The sequence below is a fragment of the Pongo abelii genome, chromosome 19 (assembly GCF_028885655.2).
Source record: "Pongo abelii isolate AG06213 chromosome 19, NHGRI_mPonAbe1-v2.0_pri, whole genome shotgun sequence".
In the NCBI taxonomy this organism is placed as follows: domain Eukaryota; kingdom Metazoa; phylum Chordata; class Mammalia; order Primates; family Hominidae; genus Pongo; species Pongo abelii.
In genome coordinates, this window is record NC_072004.2 from 65,830,219 (window position 1) to 65,846,997 (window position 16,779).

At 52.6% G+C, this 16,779-nt stretch overlaps 1 long non-coding RNA gene across 8 annotated transcripts; it reads right to left on the bottom strand.

Annotated features, from left to right (window-relative positions):
* Positions 1–2,909: 2,909 nt before the first annotated feature.
* LOC103889595 (uncharacterized) lies at positions 2,910–11,498 on the bottom strand. Of its 8 annotated transcripts, none has more exons than XR_008519614.2 (6): positions 11,335–11,498; positions 7,908–8,080; positions 4,800–4,879; positions 3,946–4,245; positions 3,738–3,800; positions 2,910–3,584 (listed from the first exon to the last, which is right to left on the bottom strand). It is a non-coding gene; the product is annotated as an uncharacterized LOC103889595 (long non-coding RNA). The 8 variants fall into 8 exon arrangements; XR_010138306.1 differs by having other exon boundaries at positions 3,946–4,617; XR_653977.4 differs by having other exon boundaries at positions 4,800–4,979.
* Positions 11,499–16,779: the final 5,281 nt, after the last annotated feature.

The window sequence follows — 16,779 nt, forward strand, 5'->3', positions numbered from 1 at the left end:
TTTTTTTGATGTCACAAATACCCCCAATGCCATAGGGTCTGTGGGTCTTAAGGTCCAAGTGGCAGGACCATTTGCACCACACCCAGAACTGTTGAACAGCTCTTTCTTGCTCTGCGTCTCATTCAAATTTGACAGCCTTTAATGTCACCTGTAAAACATATTCCCAAAGGTAGAACATGTTTTCTCCAGAGTCTGAGGAGGCCTACCAGATGAGCTTTCTTATCTGCTGGGCAAGAATTTCTCCTTTTCTTTGGAGTGGATGTCTAGTCATGCTTCTGACTACCAAACCACTAAAGATCTCACTGATGTTAATAAGACCCTAAATCTTTGTAGGGGTTTTTTTCTTCCCATCCCCTGGAATGCATGCACTTACCAAGGCTCCTTGGCACTTTTCTGGTCCAATTAACATGATGTCATCTGAAGAGTAGGCCAATGCAGCCAGGCGCCATGGCTCACACCTGTAATCCCAGCACTTTGGGAGGCCGAGGCAGGTGGATCACCTGAGGTCAGCAGTTTGAGACCAGCCTGACTGACATGGTGAAACCCTGTCTCTACTAAAAATACAAAAAAATTAGCCAAGCGTGGTGGTGCATGCCTATAATCCCAGCTACTTGGGAGGCTGAGGCACGAGAATCTCTTGAACCCAGAAGGCGGAGGTTGCAGTAAGCCAAGGTCACACAATTGCACTCCAGCCTGGGCAACAAGAGCAAAAATCTGTTTCAAAAAAAGAAGAGTAGACCAACGCACTATTCTGCAGAATGTCCAGATGATCCAGTAACTTCAGACTTTTATGACAGAGTGGGAGAGTTAATATACCCTAAGACAAGACCTTAAATATATATTGCTGTCCTTTCCAAGTGAATGCAAATTGTTTCTATTTCTTTCTTATAAGGATGAAAAAGAATGCATTCTTCAGATAAATGAAAAAGAATGCATTCTTCAGATCAATGCCCACATACTATGCACCTGAGGCATGTTCATCTGCTTTAGCAAAGGTATGGCCCCTGGCCCAGCAGCTGCCATTGGGGCTAATACTCAGTTGTGTTTGCACTGGTCCGCTGTCGTCCTCTGGAAACCATTTGGTGAATTGTTTGGTTTTTACATAATATATCCATTCTAGCATGCCCACTTCTTTGAGCTTTTTGATCCCATCTTCTACTGTCTGCTATGACAGTTCTAGCATTTCTACTATACTTAGTGTAAAGCTGGCTGGTGGGTGATTCAGAGCCTGTTCTCTCTTCTCTCTCGCTCTCTTTTTTTTTTTTTTTTTTTTTTTTGAGACAGCACCTTGCTCTGTCACCCAGCTGGAGTGCAGTGGCATGATCACGGCTCACTGCAGCCTCGCTCTCCCGAGCTCCTCCTACCTCAGCCTCCTGAGTAGCTGAGACTACAGGCACGTGCTACCACATGTGGCTAATTTTTCTTTTTTCTTTTTTTTTTTTTTTTTTTAGACTGCGTCTCACTCTGTCACCCAGGCTGGTGTGCAGTGGCTCCATCTTGGTTCACTGCAACCTCTGCCGCTTGAGTAAAGAGGTTCTCATACCTCAGCCTCCCGAGTAGTTGGGATTATAGGTGTGCGCCACCATGCTCAGCTAATTTTTGTGTTTTTAGTGGAGACGGGGTTTCACCATGTTGGCCAGGCTGGTCTTGAACTCCTGACCTCAAGTGATCTGCCTGCCTTGGCCTCCCAGACTGCTGTGATCACAGGCATGAGCCACCATGCCCAGCTTTTTTTTTTTTTTTTTTAAATAGAGTTGAGGTCTCGCTATGTTGCTTGGGCTGGTCTCTTGAGCTCAAGCTATCCTTCCGCCTTGGCCTCCCAAAGTGCTGGGATTACAAGCGTGAGCCACTGTGCCCAGCCCAGAGTCAGCTTCTTTAGGCCACTCCTGGCACCAACTGTCTTAGATTAGGTCCCCAGGAAACAGACTTTAAGATGGAGTTTTTTGTGCAGAAATTTTGGGGGTAGTAACTGCAGTAGGACTGGGCAGAGACAGACATTTCACTGCAGCGGATTCACAACAAAGGCCTCAGCCGACCCCACAAGGAGTTCTGGAGCTGAGGTAACCCTTGGGAGTTGTCCCTGCCTTAAGACAAGGAGTCAGGCTTTTATACCCTCACAACAACCAGCCCTAGGATGACCGCCCCCCAGGGTGGGAGCGAGACCTCCGGACTCCCTTTGCCTTGGGTGATACTTGGGGAGGAATATCGAGGCAGCGGCCTCCAGCATTCAGCTGGGGAAATGGGTGTTGCCGTCCTGCAGGGGCACCCACAATACAGGCTGAGGAAAAGCAGATTTCACAGATCTCCCCAGCCATTGGAGCCTTCTTGAAAATGTGTGGGCTGGGCGTGGTGGCTCATGCCTGTAATCCCAGCACTTTGGGAGGCCGAGGTGGGTGGATCACCTGAGGTCAGGAGTTCGAGATCAGCCTGGCCAACATGGTGAAACCCCATCTCTATTAAAAATACAAAAATTAGCTGGGTATGGTGGCGCATGCCTCTAATCCCAGTTACTCAGGAGGCTGAGACAGGAGAATCGCTTGAGCCTGGGAGGCGAAGTTTGCAGTGAGCTGAGATTGTGCCACTGCACTCCAGCCTGGGCAACAGAGTGAGACTCTGTCTCAAAAAAAAAAAAAAAAAAAAACCTGTGGTGGCCCTGTCACCAGAAGTATGTAAGATCTAGTTTATAATTCCCTGTCTAGGGTTTTAGAGCTCAAAACCAAGTACTGAACTGAGCTTGGCCTAAATTAATGGTTTTCAAACTTGGTTCCATGGTATCCTGGGGGTTTCTTATAATTCTCAGGGGGTTCCATGTTCCATGGAGATTCATATTCAGGGGATCATTTCTCATCACTGCTGTGACCATTGCAACTCCATTCTTATCTGTTCACAGACTAGGACTCTGCGGAAGGTTTTGCTTGAGGAAAGGCTTTTACTGCTGAAAACTAACAGTAGGACATTCTATGGAATACCTGACCAGTACTCCTTGAAACTTCAGTCATGAAAAACAAGGAGTGACTGAGAAACTCTCAAGAACCAGAGGAGACCAAGGAGACACAAACACCAAATGCAATGCGATATCCTGGATGGAATGCCGGAACGGAAAAGGGACCTTAGGAGAAAAATTCGTGAAATCCGAATAAAGTCTGGAGTTTAGTTCACAGCAAAGCACCAGTGTTGACATCTTCATTTTGGCAAATGTTCCATGACGATGTAGGATGTTAACATTAAGGGAACTGGATAAGGGATACATGGGAACTTTCTGTACTTTCTTTTCAACTTTGCTGTAAATCTAGAATTATTAAACCCAAATTGTAAAAGTTTATTTTAAAAAAAATAGCATTCAAAAACCGTCAGACAAATGAGCTCCAAATACATCCAGAGATGAGAAGAAAGATGGTGACCTGATTCTGGAAGTTCAGATGTCCATGTTGGTGACCTGATTCAGGAAGTCTTTCAGGAGGATATCAAGCTTGGATCTTGGATAGAACTGGGATGCGAGGCACTGGTGATTGGGCAATATCCCTGCCTGTAGGATTCTTTGTGGAATGCTGGATATTCATATTCTGGTCTTTTCTTATCTCTGGCTGCCTCAGGGAAGTAAGAACCCATATGGGAAAGAGAGGACAGGACTGAAGAGGGACTCAAGGAAGTTGAGCTTACTGGATTGAGGGTGAATGTTAAAGTTCCAGTTTGAACAGGTTTGGAGGGAGAGATGGATGGTGGGGAGGGCATCATACCTTCATCCTTGCTAAATACTTCCTCTTCTTTCCAGCAGAGCCCAAGCTGGAGACCAGGAGAATCTAGAGGAAGGAGGTGACACAGGCCTGCTCCTAGTCTGATGGGAAAACCTACGTTATAACCTCAAGGAACCCCAATCTGGTATGGGAGACACACTCCCCTGACTTCAGAGAGCTCTCTGTCTGAACGAGTGGACACAAGGCCTACCTTTAAGGAGACCCTCTGTTTGATGGGAGGGACACAGCTTCTTCCTCCAATCCGAAGGGGAGGTGCATCACAGGCACACTGGTGGTAGCTGGGCTGACCTTTAGACATTAGTATTCAGGGACAAGGAGAGCCTGGGAGGAAGGCTTGAGGATGACCCGTGGTCCTTTGTGAAGACAAGGCCAGTGTAAAGTGTGCTGGGATGGAGCTGATGGGCCCCCGGGGAGTGGGCCCTGCTCAGACATAGATGTCCATATTGGTGACCAAGCTGTGATCTGTTGTCCCCACAGGGGTCTATACCAGCTGAAAAACAGTGAAGAGACAGGGAAAGATAGGAGACACACAGAGCAATATATGGAAGAAGATCTGAATTGGAGTGATAAAGATAGATATGAGGCTGGGCGCAGTGGCTCACGCCTGTAATCCCAGCACTTTGGGAGGCTGAAGCCGGTGGATCACCTGAGGTCAGGAGTTCGAGACCAGCCTGACCAACATGGTGAAGGCCCATCTCTCCTAAAAATACGAAAAATTAGTAGGGTGTGGTGGCACGCGCCTGTAGTCCCAGCTACTCTGGAGGCTGAGACAGGAGAATTGCTTAAACCTGGGAGGCAGAGGTTGCAGTGAGCTGAGATCTAGCCACTGCACTCCAACCTGGGTGACAGAGCGAGACTCCGTCTAAAAACAAAAAAGGAAAAAGAATAGATATTAGTATATGATTAAAATGCAGGCAGAAGCGAAGAGAGATTCCTGCTCCCAGACCTCTCCTCACCCCCCACCCTATCCCCCACCCCTGCCCTGGCCCCAGCTGGCACCCCATTTGCATCTGCCTGTGTCCATGCTCCCCAGTCAAGCGTTACCTCAGTATTTTCTTTCACTAGGGGTCAAAGGCAAACAGAGCCAATATCCACATGCGCCAGCTTGCGGGGGAGGAGGATCTCTGGAAAAGGAGAGTGAGAGCAGGTACAGCCCCCATCTACCATGTGGTACACACCAGGCTGGGTCAGGAGGAGGGGGCAGGGAAGAGCCATCCCGGGGGCCTGTGCAGAGTTGGGCACAACACGGCAGTCAGTAATAGTTGATGACTGACTGAATGAGTGTAGCATGCAATCAATATTAGAGAATGGGCCATAGCACAGTGGTTAAAGCCTGCGTCCAAATCTCAGCTCTGCAACTTCCTAGCTGTGTGACCTTGGGCAAATTACTTAACCTCTCTGAGCCTCAGTTTCCTCATTTGTAAAATGAGGATAAGAATATTAAAGGAACCTACATCCTAGGATTGTTGTGGCCTTGCATCTAGCTCATGCCTACACGGACCTTACAACAGGGCCTGGCACACAGGAAACTCCAAAAAGCCCTTAGCCTGTGTCGTGCAGGTACTACCTGAGTGTGATTTTCCTGTCTGTGACATGCATGTGTTCTCATTGGGAATATGGTGTGTGCAGGGGGTGCTTCTGGGCTGGTGATAGTGAGGGTGGCAGGTGGTATTGGAGGGTGGGAGGAGCGGTAGCTTTGTGGCCAGGCCAGGCAGATGTGGTATCTATTCACAGCTTTACCACTTCCAGCCGGGGGAAGCCCCAGCAAGGGGCTTCCCCTCACAACAGAATGGGCATAAGCCCTTCCTGGGGCATTGTCAGTGAGGAGGTGCAAAGTGCCTCTTCAAACACTACCGAGAGCTGTAATTTTTTTTTTTTTTTTAGATGGAGTTTTGCTCTTGTTGCCCAGGCTGGAGTGCAGTGCTACGATCTCAGCTCACTGCAACCTCTGCCTCCTGGTTTCAAGCGATTCTCCTGCTGCAGCCTCCTGGGTAGCTGGGATTACAGGTATCCGCCATCACGCCCAGCTAATTTTTTTGTATTTTTAGTAGAGACGGGGTTTCATCATGTTGGCCAGGCTGGTCTTGAACTCCTGACCTCAGGTGATCCACCCACCTCGACCTCCCAAAGTGCAGGGATTACAGGCGTGAGCCACCGCGCCCGGCCAAGAGCTGTAATTCTTTCCAAAGTTCTGCGTGGTCTGTTGTATGTGGCTGTGTGTGTCTAGAAGCCATGTAGATTTGGAAATAGGGGACTTGTGGATCAATGAGAGAAGCCTGATCTGGCTGTTGGGACACCTGGGTTCTTTCTGAGCTTGAGAAAGGGGATCTTGCGCAATGCCTCGGCCCTTCTGACTCTCCAGCTATAAAATAGAGATATTAAGGCTGACGTCCCAGAGCTGTTGTGAGGATTAAATGAGATGTCGTGTGTGGTGTGGTCAGCTCACAATAGTTCCTCAGCAAAAGGGAGGGAGGCAGCTCTGTTCTGATCTTTCCAACTACTGGTGGTGCCTGTGGTCAGTTTCCAGCCACGTCATCCTGTGATCCTTTCCATGCACGCACACAGATGGAAGCCTGTTTGTGCAAATAGCCTCTTCTTTAGATGAAGGGGGAGGGTGTCCCTTGGACCATCCTGGGTCCCTTGGACCAGCTGGGAGTAACAGATAAGCCAGGCTGCCTGGGTTTGAATTCCAGCTCAGCCACTTGCTAGCTTTGTGACTTCAGGCAACTGACTTGACCTCTCTGTGCCTCTCTTTCCTCCTTTGAAATTGGAGACAATTGGAGCACCCATCTCAGAGGGCTTTTGGAGGAGTACAAAGGTGTAAAGGGCTTACAGCAGAGCCTGGCACAATCATTTGTTGTTATTCTGAAGTTGGGCCAGGTCTGGAGGGTGTGCTCCGCTGCCCAGTTCCCACGCCTTTCCTGGCCAGCAGATATCTCATCCCCTGGAACAGTCCCTCCTGAGCTCTGACCAGTCTGCCTCAGGCGGAAGTTCCTAGAAGGGTGCAACCTGGGGCAACAGCCAGGGCAAGCTGCTAAAATGATCACACTTCAGAGGAGGCCTCCGGATGTCAGTGGGACAGATTTTGTTGGAAAGCGAATGTTCATAATGTTCAGGAAAGACAAGTGAAGGGCACCCTTTTGCAGGTCCCCAGCTGGGTAGGAAAGAACCAGCCTTTCTCAGCTCTATTCTCTCTCCTCACTCAGACTCCCTCCCACCCAAAACTCAGAAGGAGCCTTAGGGGATGGTCAGAGTGGTCTTTGGCAAGGTCAGAGGTCTGATACTCTGAAGTTCAAATCTCACTGCCCTGCCAGTGACCTCAAGAGGAGGAGAACCAGAAGTAGAAAAATGTAAAGAGGGTGGCTAAAGGGGGTGGGGTGGGGGCTGGGGGAGGTATGATTGGAATGAGACAAGACATGGTGGGCTGTCAGAAAGAGGGAAACAGAAATTGTGGGGATTTGCTGTACCCTAAATAGGCAGAGGGCCACATGTGCGTGCAGATGTGTGTGTAAGTGTGCATCGGGGAATGTGTGAGTGAATGAATGTGTGGGAGAGCGTAGGTGGGTTTGAGTGGGTATGAGTGCCTGAGTCTGTCTGACTGTGCAGAGACAGAATCACAGACTCACCCATGGGTGGAGACTCTTTCTGTTCATCCGCCTTATTTTCCAGTTGAGGAAACTGAGGCTCATTGATGGAGAGTGAAATGCCCAGACAGGCTGGGAGGGGGCGGAGAGGAGCTTTTCCTAGCTTGGTTTTCCCTTCAGTGTCCCCTCCCCCCACCCCCCAGCTATTTCTTGAGGTCAGAGGGAGGGGGCAGGCCAGGGCTGCTGGGGAGAGAAGGGAGAGGAGGAGGGGGGTGGGAGGCAGCCTTGCAGGGCACAGGGGCTCTGCGGGAAGGGTCCAGACACGTGGCCTCCCCCTTTTCTGCGGACGTGGACTCCCCACCCAGCAGAGACGTGTCATCCCTGGAGCGGGCAGCAGAGCCTCTCCAGCTTTTCTGCCAGATCCAGCCTCGAATGCAGGGAGGGCCCTTCAGAAGGACACTTGGGCAGGTTCCCAGTCTGACAAAGCTGAGCCCTAAAAGGGAGTGGGTGAACCTGGGCCCACCCAAGTTCAGGCCCTCCCCTCCCCGCCTCTCCTCAGTGTCCCCACCTGGGAAATGGGAGAAAGTCAGGGAATTCTATCTGCCGTGGGAAGGTAGAATCCAGGTGCAAGTCTTCGAAGCCTCCTTCTGATGGCAATCGGGGAGCAAGACCTCATCCCAGGCCTGCCTGTGGCTTCCTCTCCCACTTCAGAGCCCCCTGCCTGGGAGGAGCACCCTGTCCCTGAGTGTGGGGGAGGAGGAGAGAGAGGGTCCACGTCAGGAGAGGGAAGCTGCAGCCAGAACAGACATTCCCGATGACTCACAGCCCCGGAACGCCTTGAGAGCCACAGGGACAGCCCCCTGTTCAACTGGGGCAGCTGGAGACCCAGGACCCTGGAGGGCAGGGAGGAAAAGCGAGGGGGAGGCAGGGGTCAGAGGCAGAGCCTGGAGACAGGATTGAAGCGAAGGTCCCTGAGAGCAGCTGAGAGACGAAGACAGTGTACCGCCCACCTCATCCTAGCCACATACTGTGGTCCTCATACAGCAGAAGGAGGAAGACTAGATCTTACAGAGGACCCCCTCCTAGACCACCATGGAACTCTTCTTCTTGTGAATGCTTGAAAAGAGGAGGAATGTCCTGCCCCTGTCCCTTTCCGGGTCTGATCCTAGCACCGTCCTGCCCTGAGGAGGCAGGGGGATGGCTACAATGACCTGAGAGCCCCCACCTGATTCTCACCCACTCCAACCCACTTCATTGTCATGCTTCTCCCGTGACCTCTGTCCCCTCCACTTTCTGGGCCTCAGGTTTGAGGAGGGTAAACTGAGGCCCAGCCTGGTCATGGGGGACGCTTGAGGAACACAGCTGCCCTCCCCAGGCCAGCCTGACCCAGCAGAGCTCTGGGCTCAGGGCCTCTGTGTTCTGCTCTTCCTCCCTCCAGTGAAGATGCAGCTAAGCCTCCAGTCTACGTGGCAGGCAAGGGGGGAGCTTGCGAGAGAGGGGAGCTGGGAATGAGGTCAGCGGGTTGGATGGGCCAGGCCATGGCTGCGAAGGCATCTGGGCTGCCGCAGTCTGGAAGGTAGGGGCCTCCGGGTCAGGCCACTCCCAGCCCAAACCCGCCATCCACCCGCCCACCATGGCCTCCTTCCCGTCTCCTGCTCCTCCCCTCCCTGCAGCCCACATTCCGCCCGCCCAGGCCAGATGGTTCGCATCAAGGCTTTTCCATGTGGCAGTTCCTCCCCGTCCACCAGGCTCCCTTCCCCCTCTGGCCACACGGCTCAGCTGAGAGTTGGGGAGCAGCTCTCCCGGGCTGTCCTCCCAGGACCAAACTGGGATTATGTGGGATCCCCGTGTCATGCTGTTGCCACCATCCTCGGTGATCTCCCTGGCCTTGCCAGCTCCCCAGCCCCAACCGCCTGGGCTCTTGAAGTGTCACAGGGTTCTTATCTCTGATCCCTCAATCCCAGCTGTGTGACCTCTGGCAGCTACTTTCCTTCTCTGGGCCTCAGTTTTCTAATCTGTACAAGGAGGGGAGAACAGAATAAACTCAAAATTTCCTTCCAGCAGAACGTCTCTTATTCTGTGATATTTCCACCTAGAGACTCTAAAACTCTGAGATCCAGCAGAAGTCAAACAGCAACTCCGGAGGGGTTTTCTGGTCTACCTCTTTACCTGCTCCCGGCCCCATTTGTTTGTTCATCTGCATATCCATGAATTCCTCCCAACCCACCTATACTTTCCTCAAATCTTCCCCTCCCTTTAAGGGCCCCGGCCTTCTAACTTGAGTCCTTCTGCTGTCACCAAGGTATAAGTCCTCTGGGTGAGTTCTCGGCAAAAGGATCACAACCATTCCCCTCTCAAAGGCAGTCACCAACTCTCTATGGCCACCACTGAGTATAACTCCTTCCCCCCACAGAATCCCAGGCCTCTAGAAGTTGGCCCCAGCCTACTTTTCCAGCCTTATCTTCCTCTGCCCAAGGCCTTATCTCTCTTTCTGTCTGTCTGTCTCTCACTCAATCTGTGTCAAGCTTCCCAGGCTGGGCGGTGCCTTTCCTCCCATTTAAACCCTGCATTTGAACCCTGTCACGCACCCTCCCAAGCCTGGCTGGAAAGCCGCCTCCTCCGTGCAGCCTTCCTTATCTCTCATTGGCACTCCCATCATCCTTTGTGTCTAGAGGCTTCCATTTACTGAGCAAGACATAGACCAGCAAAGTGGTCTCACCACTACCCCAGTTCACAGACTGGGGAAATGAAGTTCCGAGATGGAGCATTTACTCAAAATCACACAGCCAGTGCTGCCTCAAGTGAGGGGCATTTTTGTGTGTGTTTTATTCCTCTTCCTGGCTCCCCACTCTCCCAGAATAAGAGCTATTGTCCCCAGAGCTCTCCCCAGCACACGGCTGGCCCCAGAAGGCCTGAAGTAACCACTCAGTGAATAGGATCAACTAGAGGGCCGGCAACAGGCACCAAACTCAGCATATTGTCCCCCAAGCAGGGTCCTTGCCCAGCCAGAAGCCCGGGGTCATCCCTGTTCCTCACCACCCCCACCCTACATCCAATCCAACCCCAGCACCTGTAAATTTTGCTTCCCAAAGGGCTCTCAAGCCCATCCTCTTCTCTCCATCTCCATTCCCACCTACCGGGTCCAAGCCCTTCACCTGGGCAAGTATAGCAGCCTCTCAGCTGCTCCTCCACCTTCGCCCACAGCCCTCCTCCCGCAGGTACCCACTCCATCGAGTGCCCATGGCATTCTTTTACAAATGCAGACCTGATTGTGACCCTCCCCTGCCTCAGGCCCTCTGCTGGGGCCCATAGCTCAAAGGAGGCAAACTACACCCGTGATGGGGCTTCTCTGGCCTGCCCAGCCTTTGCCTGTGGTACTCCAGCCACACTGGCCTTCCCTGAATTCCTTGGGCATTCAGCACTCGCCATGCTCCCTCCTGCCTTTGCATATATGATCCCATCACTTTCCATCCTGCTGCCTACCCTTTTCCCATCAGCCTACCCAGGGAAGCCTTCCTAGGGCTCCAGGACTAGAGCAGACCCTCTGCCATGTCTGCCCATTCAAAGCTCTGCATTCTTCTCCTTAGTAACCTTAGTGGTTGCACCTCCACATTTATTCATGTGATTTCATTGCTGTCTGTGTCTTTACCAGACACAAACTCCATCAGGCAGACACAGGGTCTGTGCTGCTCACCAATGAATGCCCAGTACCCAGCACAGTGCCTGGCACATGACTATTGTTGCATGAATTTATCAGCAAATGAATGTAGCTCCTTAGCAAAATGGGGTGGGGGTGGCTTTTGGGAAGAAGGCAAGGTCATGTTATCCGTACGGGATACTTTCTGTGTCTGAGCCAGACTGTCCAAAGGGGCCCTCTGCCAGGATCCCTGCCTAACACCCCGCCCTGAAACTCCAGAATCTCAAGTTTGCCAGGAGGAAGAACTGGTGGCTGGGGCAAAAGCGGAAGACAGGAGACATCGGTGGCCAAGGCTTACCTGGAGTGGGGGTTGTGGGGGCTGGGTATCAAGGAAGGAGATCGAGATCTGGAAGGTACCTCTGCCCAACAGAGGCTTCTCCTCAGCACCCCCCTTCTTTTATTTAAATTCAGGATTCAAAGGAACCCTGGCATTTATCTCCCAAACACAACACAGCAACCAGACATCTGGCTGTGATGCAAGCCCTGCACCACCCGCCCTCCTGGCCACGCCCTCTATGGCTGCTGCCCTTTCTCCCTTGGAGCAGCTCACGAAGGCTGCACGCCCGCCTACAGCATGAGGAGACCCAGCAGAGCGCCATCCCCCAGGATGGGCACCAGAGAACTGGGGACTGGGGAAGAGGAGATACTGGAAGAGAATAAGAGAGGAAGAGAGGGTGGGAGAAAAAAGTATGTGGGTGGAGGGGTGGGACAATGAGCCAGAGACCGAGGAAAGAAAAGGAAAGGAAAAAAAGCTAGGAAAAGGAAGAAAAATGCATGAAGAGAAAAATTTGAAGGGAGAGAGGTTGGGGGAGGGGGAGAGAAAAGGTAAATGAATAGAAAAAAGAAAGGAGGAAAGGAATGGAGAAAAGTAAGTGGGGTAAAACAGGCACAGAATTGAACCAAACCAGAAAGGTGTAAATATTCAATCAATTCATGGGGCCAACTTTTTCTTTTTTTTTCTTTTTTCTTTCTTTCTTTTTTTTTTTTTTGAGAGAGAGTTTCGCTTTTTTTGCCCAGGCTGGAGTGCAATGGTGTGATCTCGGTTCACTGCAACCCCCGCCTCCTGGGTTCAAGTGATTCTCCTGCCTCAGCCTCCCAAGTAGCTGGTACTACAGGCGCATGCCACCATGCCTGGCCAATTTTTGTATTTTTAGTAGAGATGGGGTTTCACCATGTTGGCTAGGCTGGGGTCTCAAACTCTCGACCTCAGATGATCCGCCTGCCTCAGCCTCCCAAAGTGTTGGGATTACGGGCGTGAGCCACCCCACCCCCCCCAAGCCAGCTTTTAAGAAGAACTACACTGCCTCCAGACATCAGGAGCAGGGAGGGATGTGACAGAAAAGCTGCCAGCTACCCAGCTGGGAGCTCACTCCAGCAGGAAAGATGGGGGCTGACCCCTCACTTCTGACTACCAGAGAGCAGCAGTGAGAACTGGGGTTCCCTAACTCAACAACATCCCCCGTTCACTGCATTATTCTCAGCTGGCGCCTGGCTGGGACCTGGTGGGGTGGCTGGAGAGGGCCTGGGAGCTGGGGCCATGACAAACCTCATGTCACCTGGGGCCATGCCCCCAGCTCTTCTCTCTCCAGCTCCCAAGTTCTCCTCCTAGGACTGGGGTGGGGGTGGTGGAGGCGGGGGGCAGAGAATGGGGTGGGATCCGTCCAGGACTAGAAAACAAGGTTCATCTTCAAGAGCCTGGAATGAGGGCTTGTTCCAGAGGAGAATGAGGGGGAGGCTGGGCCTGGCTGTGGACATTTGAGGGCTCCGGTCACCTGGGAAGAAAAGGAAAGGGGGAAGGAGAGCAAAAGAGGCAAATGAGATCTGGAAAAGGAGCTCTGGAGACAGAGGTGGATGGAGAAAGCAGCAAAGTAACTTGGAAGACATAAGAGGGATGCAGGGGCCTGAAAACAACTCAGGATCCGGGCTGGAAAGAAAGAGAAAGAGCAGGGGAGAGATGCCTCTCTAGACTCCTGCCACAGCCAGACTCCTCCTCCCAGTCGCTGCCCTCTGACCTTGCTTCCCGGCCTCCCACACACTCCTTAGCCCACTCCAGTCCGGCTTCCTTGCCCGTCTCTCCACCACAGCAGCTCACGCTGCGGGGATCAATCACCATCATTCTGCTAAATCCAGGGAACGTTTTACTCCTTACCATACTAGTTCTCTCTGCAGCATATAACTCTCCTTCCTTCTAGTACCATCTCTTTCCTCTGCACTCATGACCCCCCAATCCCTCTCACTCAGCCCTCCTTCTCTGGCCACTCTTGCCCTGTCTCCTCCCCTCTACCCAGCCCTCACACCCTGAGGGTCCCCAAGGCTCAGTGCCAGCCCCTCCACACGCCTCCCTCCATGCTTTCTCTGAGACAACACCATCCACAACCCCAGCTTCAGTTACCATCGTCCTGGGACCCACATTTGTCTCTCCTCTGAACTCCTGACCCAGGCGCCCAAGGGTTTCCTCCATATTTCTAATTGGATGTCTCACAGGCTTCAAACACTCAGCATGGACAAAACCTACTTCATCATCTTCCCCCTAACCCTGGAAAGGAAGGAAGGAGGGAGGAAGGGAGAGAGGGAAATCCTAGGAGGCTGGAGGATTTGGGTTTGGGGCTAAGGCATAGAAGAGCAGAGCTGTACCTGGAAGCTGAGGAACCTAGCAAAGGGCTCCGACTGTGCAATGCTAAAGCAAGGGAAGAAGGGCTTGCACACACCCGGGTTCTGTCCCCAGACTCTTCTCCAGGCTCCCTCAACAGGAACTGTGCAGGGCTCCATGATAGAGATCATGGAGAGCTTCATCCTGGGGTCTTCACTGCACCCCCACTCTTAGACCCTGCCCTTCTCTCTCCTCAGTCCCTCTCCTAGGAACCCCCTCTCTATCATCAGACTAGGGCTAGAGGTGGGAGCAGAGAAGCGTTCTGGAGAATCGGAGTTGGGGGAAGAGCAACAGAACCTCAACTGGAGGCTGCAGCAGCTGGAAAAGGTGACCCGGATGTGCAGGGCAGGGGTGCATGCCCCCCACCAGGTGCACAACACCTGGGCTACCTCTTCCAGGTGTGTTCTCCTCCTTTGTCCCACACCATGGAGTCCAGATGGGGTGCCTGAGGAGCTCTGAGGGTGGGGGCCTTTTCCCTCCTTCTTTGGTGTCGGCGGGGGCACTTGGGGAAATTTGGAGAAGGAGAGAACTCAGAGCTCAGCACTTTCCTCTTTCTGTTTTTCTTCTTAAGGAATTTTTTTTCCCTAACTGCTGATGACTTTACCATTTCTTGGGGGTGTGGGGAGGAGATTTTGGCTTTTGCTCTCCCCCACTTTAAGTGCCGGACAAAGTCTTACATTCCACAAGAAGCCAGAGCTTCAGAGTTTCCTAAAGATGAGGTGGCGTCTCCTCCTCTCACAGGCACAAGCTCCCTCCTCGTCCTACCCCCCACCCCCCTAGTCTGCAGCCCTCAATCCTGGCCAGGAAGGCCCAGCCAGGCTGGGAGGAGACCCCAAGCACATTCTTCCTCTCACTGTCATACTGCAGAAATTAAAGACACATCTTCAGCCTGGGCGCCCGCCAAGCGTTTTAAGTCGAAGAGTGGCAGGGGAGGCCTTGAGCCTCAGCTCCATGCCACGTGTAAAGGATGCTTGGAAACTGTCTGCCTCGGCCCCTGGGAGGAAGGCCTGGAACTGGACATTGGGGTGGTGGCTGTCACACTCCAGGCACACAAAACCCCAATACCAGGGATCCCCAAATATCCTTCAGAACCCCAGGCCCATGATGTAGCAACCCCCAATTCACACCTTGGAGGTTTCAACTCTTCTTTACGATGGGCGTGGGAAAGCCTGGATGGGAAACATATGGGGAGGGGCGGGGAGCTGCAGGCAGGAGCCCTCCTCGCTATGAAAACCCAAGAAGCGAGGAAGTAGACAGGTCACTAACCTTCATACTACAAAGCCCTGTGGCACCCTGCCCTAGACCACCACTCTAAATGTCTGTTCCCTCCAAAAACAGGACCCCTGTCCCCTATTAGGGAGGGGGTCTCTTGGAACTGACCCACAGTAGAGGGCAGGACTTTGGTGGGTTCAAGAACTGCCATCTCAGCACCTCAGCCCCCCAGTCCTGCCGTGCAGTCGCTGGCACTAGGCGGGGGCAGACCCTGGGCCACAAGTTGCTGCCACATGGTCGAGATAATTGATGAAGGTCCATCCCTCCATTGCTGTCTCCAGCCCTGCCTCTCTGGAAACTCTATATTTTCCCTTTAATTATAGCCCCTGCAGTCTCCCTCTGCTGCCCCACCCGCACCGCTCATCCTGGCTGCCCACGGCCAGCCGACGTGGCTCCCTCCCCTTCTGTTCCTTTTTTTTCCCCTTTGCCTTCGTTGCACAAAACCAGCTGGGGGAGGGCGTGGAGAGGGGCGGGGGGAGGCAATGGAATCTTGGATGGTTTGGGGGAGGCGGGACTCCCCGCTTCCACGTTTGCAGCTCTGGAGCACCGGGGGTGGGGAGCTGCACAGGAGGGAGAGAAATGAACAGGGCACTGCAAGGAGACCCCCAGGCCTTCTCTCAGCCCTACAGAGTTTCTCAGGACAAGGTAGATTGGGGTTGATGCAGAGCCTTGTTGGGGGATTGGGACATAGAGGAAGACAGGACGTGGAGTTCTAGAGGCATCTTCCCTAGATATAGCCTGCTGTCCTTCGGGTCCCCAGCCCCTTTCAGAGTGTACAGATGATTCTCTGGTTGCTAAGGCAGAGAGCAATGACTGGGATTTTCAGGAAAGAGATGAGGCAGTGGGAAGTAGCCCCTAAAATAAAGTCAATCATCCTCTGCAGCCCATCCCACACCCCCAAAGGCAAGTTTCACCCAGACACCCAAAATATCCTATACATCCCCAACACTGAGTCCAGGTACAACTGGAGAAGGGGCTTTATGCAGCTCCCAGAAAGACACCCCTTTAGCTAAGTGCCCTCCCTCCACCCAGGTTCTCTCTGGTTTGACTGTGCTGGGTAGGAGGGTCTCTAAGCAGCCCCTGGCCACAGCCATGGCAAACAAAACTCTTCTCTAAGTCACCAATGATCACAGGCCTCCCACTAAAAATACTTCCCAACTCTGGGGTGGAAGAGTTTGGGGAATGAATTTTTAGGGGATTGCAAGCCCCAATCCCCACCTCTGTGTCCCTAGAATCCCCCACCCCTACCTTCGCTGCTCCGTCACCCAATCACCAAAACTTTCTTCTGGAGAGGCCACCTAGTCATGTTTCTCACCCTGCACCTCAGCCTCCCCACCCCATCTCTCAATCATGCCTAGGGTTTGGAGGAAGGCATTTGATTCTGTCCTGGAGCACAGCAGAAGAATTGACATCCTTAAAATTAAAACTCCCTGGCCTGCACCCCTCCCTCAGATATCTGATTCTTAATGTCTAGAAAGGAATCTGTAAATTGTTCCCCAAATATTCCTAAGCTCCATCCCCCAGCCACACCAGAAGACACCCCCAAACAGGCACATCTTTTTAATTCCCGACTTCCCCTGTTTTGGAGAGGTCCTCAGCTGGCCTCTTTATGCTCCTCCCTTAGCTCTCGCCAGGAAAGTCAGAGGGCGACTGGGGCACAGCCAGGAGGACCCCCTCCCCAACACCCCCAACCCTTCCACCTTTGGAAGTCTCCCCACCCAGCTCCCCAGTTCCACTTCCTCTAGATTGGAGGTCCCAGGAAGAGAGCAGAGGGGCACCCCTACCCACTGGTTAGCCCACGCCATTCTGAGGACCCAGCTG